Source organism: Hylaeus volcanicus, chromosome 2 (genome assembly GCF_026283585.1).
Source record: "Hylaeus volcanicus isolate JK05 chromosome 2, UHH_iyHylVolc1.0_haploid, whole genome shotgun sequence".
NCBI classification, from domain to species: domain Eukaryota; kingdom Metazoa; phylum Arthropoda; class Insecta; order Hymenoptera; family Colletidae; genus Hylaeus; species Hylaeus volcanicus.
Genome location: NC_071977.1, coordinates 8,691,484 through 8,699,984, shown reverse-complemented (window position 1 = coordinate 8,699,984; position 8,501 = coordinate 8,691,484). Strand labels below are relative to the sequence as shown.

At 40.3% G+C, this 8,501-nt stretch overlaps 1 long non-coding RNA gene across 1 annotated transcript; it reads left to right on the top strand.

Annotated features, from left to right (window-relative positions):
* The first annotated feature begins 44 nt into the window (after positions 1-44).
* LOC128872967 (uncharacterized) lies at positions 45-3,223 on the top strand. Its single transcript, XR_008456282.1, has 3 exons — positions 45-808; positions 1,379-1,555; positions 1,648-3,223. It is a non-coding gene; the product is annotated as an uncharacterized LOC128872967 (long non-coding RNA).
* The last annotated feature ends 5,278 nt before the right edge of the window (positions 3,224-8,501 follow it).

Below are 8,501 nucleotides of genomic sequence, written 5' to 3'. Positions count from 1 at the left end.
TTGATAAACTGACAAAGATCAAGATCAACGACGAATAGTTAAGCGTTGGATACTCAACCTCGTGGCCGAAACTTTGATTTTATTAAGGAATCATATACTATCTCAAAAGACGTCACATGGTATCACCACATTATGTTGTAACACACTAGAGCGAAAGAATTTTACAATTTATACATTTTAAACGGTAGAGACTGTTTATAATTTATTTCAAGTGTCGTCATTGGACGCGTACGTATGTCGTATGTTAACGTGTGTATGCGCAGCCTGATACTGTATTCAGACTGACAGTAGCATTGTGTTTCTATTTACATACATCGACACACACGCGTCTGAGATAATTGTGTTGGTGCAAGCTGTCAGTATCAAGAAAACCAAGCGGCGATAATGATGAAATGCAAATCAGCACCGTCACCAGACGTGCTCAGATCATTTTACTTTAATCTTTGTCGTAGGAAAATTCGTGCACGCACACATTCTTGTGATGACACGATAAAAAAAGGTCGTTAATACGTAAATGGCACGCGCGTGCAGCGAGTACGAGCGTTTGTTTTTCGGATGAAGTTTAGCGAACGACTGGCTTTAGGTTGGTAGTGGTCGCTCGAGAGCTCGAATGGGAAAGGTCGTACAACTGTAAGTGCAGCTGTACTCAACGTACCGAACTGGAGACCGGTATTAGTACCATTAGGAATTCGTGCCCCAGATGTATCTGCATATCAACATACGTAAACAAGCGCCATATTGTTTTGGTCAAATGCTGCCTACAAGAAGATGGCTTGTTTTTTTTTCAAATACACATATAACATTGTAGGTAAGACGCATTTATTGTAGTGAAATCATTGGTAAAGTCGACACTGTTAATTTTCGCAGATTTTAAGACAAACGAGCAAATGTTTCTTATCTTTATCGCACGTTTAATCAGATATATATATGACGTCATGCGAGGGACATACACACATCATAATGTCAGATACAATTTGTAGCATTAAATACGATAATTAAACAGCTTCGTAACAGATAAATAAGTTCTAAAGATTTTGAACGTGGAAGTTTGCAGAACCTGTTCCTACGTTTACAAACGTTATAGGCACGATCTAGGTTGTAGACAGGTTTTCTCGTTACGGGCATAAAGTTTGTCTTTCCACAGTAACTATTCTTTTACAAGAGACCGAATGTCCGTGAATCTTCGGGGGTAAAAGCGAACGGTCGATGCTTCCTGGAATTTTATACGCTTTCTAATCGTACTTAAAAGCGAACAGAAGACGTAGGTGTAACTGTCATCGGTCGTTTGACAATCATCGACAACACCATTTCGCGAGCGCAAGATGATTTCACTTTTTACCAAGTATCGCTTGGCTAGTTCCAACGTATATCATTGCAGTTTGCGGTTAAGAAATAAGAGGTGATCAGTTTCAATAGGCATCACGAGACGTCCGACATACTGATGCCAAATCGATGAATCGCAGCGAATTCCAGCTACATCTGACGAACAGAAGAAGTGACACACTCCCGGTTGTCGCAGGAATGCAGCATTTTTCATAATTAGTACGCATAAAAAGTATGCTATTATCTATTAACCGAACTTACGTTTACGTATCGTTATAAATATTTTCAAAACTTCAAATTCTAATACTCCACATACATTTTTAGGAATATAAAGGATTTCTAAGAATCACTGATATAAATGTAAAAGAAACATTACCCAATTACAAGCCAGAAGAGTGAATAGAGCTACTGTAATAATAATAAATAGAGGATGGAATACTTTTGTTTCCAAAGAAATTGAAAACCTCTCATGTATTGCTAGCGCTGGTAGCTATTCTATGTATACGAAACGTTGGCGCCGAGCCCGCAAACCGTACCCAGGAATTCCACAACCAAGCTTTATCACGCGGTTGATAACTGCAATTACAGGTGTCCGTTTAATTTCGTTGCGTAACTAATTGTCAGTCGCAATTTCAATGCTAATGTCTCTGCGCAAATGCGCATAGTCTCAAAGACTCTGTCAGCGGGAAAGAACCACAAAACGATCACTTGAGGAAACAGGGGAAATGACGAGACACGTCGCTGAAGCTCCGTACGTCCGCATCTGCGGGTCTTCCCTGAAGAATTAGTCACTGGAAGCGTAGCGCTAATCGTTAAGTAGCACGAAAGGACGCTTCGTGCGATTTGCTAATGTAAACACCGCCAGGTTGCCGGCCATACTGCGGCGTTGCATCCCGCCGCGCTTTTGAACTTCGCATGTCAATAATCCTTGACCTATTCGACGTATCAACGAACGAGAGTGGAGGAACGTGCCACTGCTGAACGCTGAAAGACCCTGTGCCCTTGCCATTGCGATTTAATGCGCTCGTTCTATAACCGTTTAGGCTTTCATCTGATTTCGATCGTGACCGAATAAGGCGCAGTCAAGCACCACTGGATGCATACTGAAAACTGTTGGAAACGGGATATTCGAACGGCGACTCCGATGCCTGGTGCTACAGGCTAGGGACCAACGTCGACGTCCCTCGCCCCTCTTCAAGCATCCGACGATGTCGTACGGCAGACATCGTGCAGCGTTGTAGCGTACAGTGACCATACGGCACACAGTATACGTATACCCCACACCCAATGATGATACGTAGTCACCTTAGCAGCGGTGCTCATAACGATCGGTTCGCGTGCTGTCGTTGCATTTGTCGATACCAGGTAATGCTGCAGTGTCTTTTTTTAAACGCGAATGATTTTGCGCCCGCGTTGCTTGGACAGCGGATAGATTTACACACCCCGTGACAACGTTGCAGGTCTTGCTACCCTGCTCGATGTAGATACTGTCTTGCTCATACATTATTGCAAGAAACTTCTTGGAAAATAATTGTTTATGATTAAAATATGAGAAATCAGAGTTTCTTGCAAGGAATGTCATCACCTCTAGAACCACCATAAACTGCTTGGTCGATAAAGCGCTAACGGTACAAGGCCAATTTCTCATTATCCCGGGCCCCTAATTTGAAACTGAGCGACGAATTTAGGGTGGGTCACAGGGTGACTATTAGTCACTAACTGCACGAAGACTGTATAGAGAGTTTGCTAGATGGAAATAATGCTTGTTGCGTTTCAGTTAGAACTCTGTAGTTTCATCAGTTTTGCAAATATTGACTTTAGATAATAAAACAACAAGGAATCGATTTTTCTTTACTTCCCTGGGTGTACATTCCTCGCTTCATTGTTTTGAAAGGTCTGCACGAGGCAAAACTTTGCATTCGAGATACCAAAGCCATAGATGAATGACCTCTTAGGTAGAGGTCAGAGCGCGTGAAATCAAAACGAAATATCCTCCAATGAGAACGATAGGCTCGTGTTGGTAATCGAGCTACCATTTCCGGTCTGCACAGCCATATTTTACAAACAATCGGTTATCTCGAGAAGTCGGATCTCAATCGCGACGCAAGATTGGTAGGACAGGCGTCACGACAGCTCGCTGAACCTTGCGTGTCGCGTCGTCTTGGTGTAGCCTTGACCTTCTGGCATATACCAATTAGGTTCACGAGCTTTCTTACTTCAGACAATTACTTCGAACTGGTCAAATCCTGACATTGGAAGAAATCGTTCTAATAAAGAAATACGAACAATTCTGCGATGATTCGAGCGGTTATATCATGACATTCATAATTGACATTATCACCTTGAACGGGTCATACCGCTATCAGCGATTTGTTGAGAATTCTAGATGATTAGAATTATACAATGGTCCACATATTGTTTCCCACTACGATACTATTTTTGTACGACGATAATACAACCTGACATTCATCCAGCTAAAAATGTTCAGTCTTGGTTCGAGGGGCACGAAGATAAACATCCTGGCCAAGATAACATTCCATTGGGTGTTATTCAAAAGTTGTATAACTCTATTCCAAGAAGGATAGGAAAATAGCGGTCCAACACCGTATTAATAAAACAATGTGTATTTCACAGATGTTTACATTACATCGTTCATCCCCTCTGTCCGCCTTCCGAATTCCAGATACTCGTCTGCGGTATTCAAACAAGAATGTTGCATAACGAAAACGCCTCGCATATTAAATGTAGATATTTGTTCATTTTCTTGGTTATCTCAGGAACAGCGTGGTCTCGAGGAATTCAGTAATAATTTCCTTACAATTCTGTTTTTACATAACTGTTGGCTATCAATGATTCACCGGTCCCTCCGCAAGTGTGCACTTATATTAGCGCATCCTATGTGCTGATTGCACTGGTGTCATTTCTACGTGCACCAGTCCTTGGCAAGCTTTATCGTCTTTGTTTCTTATCGCAAACATTCTTCCGCACGTTATGGTTAACCTCATAAATGAGGTTCGCATAGTAAATGACTTGCAGAAACGTTTCTACTCGTCCTTTCTGGGTTCGCGATATACATGTATGTCATTGACACTCTTAAAGATATTTGTGGTCGGTTTTTGAGAATGAAAGAGTAGTATGGACATCGTGGGAAATATGACCATTGCTATCTAGATACTTAAATTAAAAAACCGATCACTGATAGTTAAGTTGATCTAACTTCAATGAAGTAGAATTAACTTCATACTGCCTATATTCCTCTACAATGTAGAGTCTACATAAATGATCCTATTACCTCGATACGTGGGATATAAGAGCACTCTCACGTACTACCGTGTTTCTTCTCGCAGTAGTCGCGTGTTCGGATGAAAGTGCTGGTAAAGGTACATAAAGTTTCAGAACATGATACTTGTTTATACTAAATGATGGATGTAGAAAAAAGTTCCGTTGGTCAAGGGATCCAACGAGAAGTTCATCTTTTGATTAATAATTTTTAATAACAGAGAGGCACTAAGGTGCCTGCAACACTCCCGATACTTTCTTTTATTCCGAAGTGTAAACTTTGCTATTCCCATATTAACATGTCTTATCTTTTTTTGTCAACGTCTCTGCTGGCTGGCGTACGCTGCTTTTTGCACATATGCTGACGCACGCGTAGGTCGTAACGCGATTCGCAAACACGACACGGTTCGTCCAAAAATTTCCCTCGACGCTGGCAAGCGACGCGCACGATCCCATATTTTGCTAAGATTTCTCCTCCTCGTTCTACTTTCAGTGCAGATGCTTCATCATAATAGTTTCTATTTTCGGTCGGAGGGGTTGGCTACACGTTGTAGGTGCAGATGTTCACCGCTGGGCTAAAAGCGTTTGGGGGAGAAGGTCGAGCTTGGCGCTACGTATTCGCACGGGACTATACAGATATAATAGACAAATAGGCGAATTGGATTTCTGGTAGACGCGTGCGAGACTCTCGGATAAGCATTAATCGTTTCACAGACGGAAGGGAATACAAACGATTAAGTCTAGAACAAATAAAGAAGAATCTAGGCTGATCTTGAATATCTATCTATGTGTCAAGTTAAACTGAATGTTGAGCAAGATTGATAAACCATGAGTTTGACAAATCACATCATCAATTCTACCAGTCAACAAGTCAGAATCCTGCCGTCAAGAAATGAAAGAAGTCGCAATTAAGAATGGAAAGGAACTTCCTCTGCGGCGATCATGAGATTAAATTTTACTCCCAAATAATGCAAACAAACCCTGAATGCTACCAGCATTGTAACCCGCGGGACACAATTGAAGACGTGATGAAAATACGTGGACACTCCGGGGACATTCTAGACAGACACTAAGGCAGTAAAGAAAATAGTAACTGTAGAGAAAAAATGAGTGAATGAAACGTGTCCGACGCAGGCGTCTGTTATATCCGCGCGCCGTCTTCAAGCGCGCTCGAGCTGCCTGTTTGATAATGAAAGATACAACCATGTGGCGCACGCATGGCAAGATTAAAAATTATTATACTCCGTATATAACGAAATATGTTTCTCTTTAAACGTGTTATTATCGGAATGACTCAATATATTTTTTAAATCAATTTCGCTTGACGAAGTGTGTCAAGAATATCTCCTTGTACCGAGTAAACGTATCGTATCGTTGAAGACACAAGAAGCGGAAAAAAGGAGCGAGCAAAATTGCAGATAGTTAATAATGAGCTTAGAGAACAGAAAGCGTCCCAGAAAAGGCTTTGTCATGTAGCTTTGAGTCGCGCGAATTCCAGGTCGTTGGTGCTCTCGAGTAACCATGCTAACTTGTAAGAATGCGAGAATCAAGAGGTATCCGACTTGGCTTCTATTCAATTAATCATCTAGTCCTTATGTCGTCTCTTAGCGTTAGTACTGCTGGCAGTTGAAAGAATGTCTCTGGAATGCGGCCATTGCGCGTCACAATTTTCATGTACTCAACTATCAGCCATTGTTAATGTATCCGCCAGCTCTTTAGTTAATAATTAACAGCTAATGAATAAGAAGATGTACTCCTACCGTCGAATACAAAGAGCATTCATTTCGTTAGTAGTAATTCAAGATTACTGTGACTATATACGGTCATTGAAGTACGTAGATAAAATTATGATAAAACACGATTTCATTCTGCTAAACAATCGCTATTTATATTAGTACATAGAACAGATGATTTGGCTAATTGCTTCCATATGAAATTAAAAAACTGGCAGTGTTTCCGTACTGATACGAAATAAGTATGAAATACGAAATGCGCTCTTCTTATCGCCACCAAAATTTCATAGGGGAAATTGTATGTTCTTGAATATACGTATCTCTATACTACGTTTTATTTACCTCGAGCTATACAGTTACATGCAATTTGTGACACAAACAGAACGAACAGCATAAAGTTACGACATTATATGTATCAACGATATCAGATTTCTAGTTTATTTCCACAGATTACGTTTCATGTGAAATTAGGTATCGACCTAACAATTTAAAACATGTTCAAGCTTCAATGTAGTCCGCGTTAGTTGAGCAATAATTACTGCGGGCCTGTAAAAAAAAGATCTTTATCTAAAGCTTTTAACGATCCTTCCAAGTTCAACAAACCGATTGTACTCCTTCTTACAACACTGAGATAAATATAATTGTTGACAAAGCACACAATACAATTCAATAATGTACCTGGTAACTGCGTAATATCAAAAGCCCCATGTACCTGTACGATAAGTCGAAAATGGTGTTATAATTTAAAACATGCTTCAACGTATATTAAGCATTTATGATAAGGATAAATGATTACCAAAATATCAATTCACGAAAATGGATCTGAATACACGTAATTTAAAGTTACCGGAGATTCTCTCACATTATTTTATTTCAATATCCTATTACGCTAATACAAGCCAGCAGTGCACAATCGGAACGTCCCTTTTCACAGATATTATTACACCGCTCTATAACTTTTCACGCATACAATCTGACACTTCATAGTTGAAAATAGCTGGAATTATCTATCAGCGCAGTACGCCTCTAGAAACGCGTACGTTCAATTCCTCGCTGCGTATATTCGGTCATTCTACATTTTCTCTTACGATAGTTTGATTACTGTCAATGCTGCAATCGTTCAAGGTTACTCGTATAGCGAACTAAGGATGTGCTTTATGATTCGAGGAATTCATATGCAAAGCGCATTTATCGCCGCGTTACGCCAGGTCTCTTGCACTTTTATTGAGTAACGTCTAATCAATATTCTTGCTACGAATGTTGCTAATCGCTCAATTTGTTATTCGAGAAAATAATATTTCAAAATGGTCATCGTAAAAGCTAATCCAGACTTATCCACTGGGTTAATGCCCAGAAGCCTTCGTTGATATCAACTACGAGGAATTATTTATATTTTTAACTAAAAATCAACGAATAATTATTGTGCAATCCAGTGAGAACGGAATTGCAGAGAAACGCAGGAAGCACAGGGCCCGCGATATATGGATTTATATGTCCAACATGTCCAGTGGTGTATTTTCCAGTTCTCCACTTCCTGCTTTCGTCTCCTTCTTCCTCTCGCTGTCTCTTTTTGGTGTTTTACGTACGTGCCTCGGCCAATAATACGATGCACGTGCGTTCATTCATAGAACGCTAACGTGGTTCCAGAGTGCCGTGTACGGTTTAGTCGTAATCAACTAAGATGCGGACACCATGAGTGGCAGAATTGCAGTCGAGATGACACGTATGCATAGTCGGATGCGCATTGCCTACGACCGCATTACAAGTCAAGACGAAACATCTCTCGTTCGTTCTTGCATGAAATGCAAACGGCCGATAGCTGCGAAACGGTCAGTTTTGCCCAGTGTTGACATTTAACCAATGACAGTGCAGACTCGTTTTCTGGTTCTTCAAAAATTAATATATTCTGATTTTTACAATTTAATTTAAAGAAAAAATATTATTGGGTGTTTTCAAATGTTCACTGCCTAGTATCATCAATTCAATCATCAGTTCTCTTTGTCAGTAACCACAGTACATTATTATAATATTTAAGATTTGTACTTATTTACTTGTTAAGAAAAAAAAAAACATTGAGAAACGAAGCATCTAGCCGAGACCGTTTTGAAGGTAGGGGGTTGATAGGGCTCCAGCGCGGAGAAATTGTTTGATAACGTCGCTGAACAC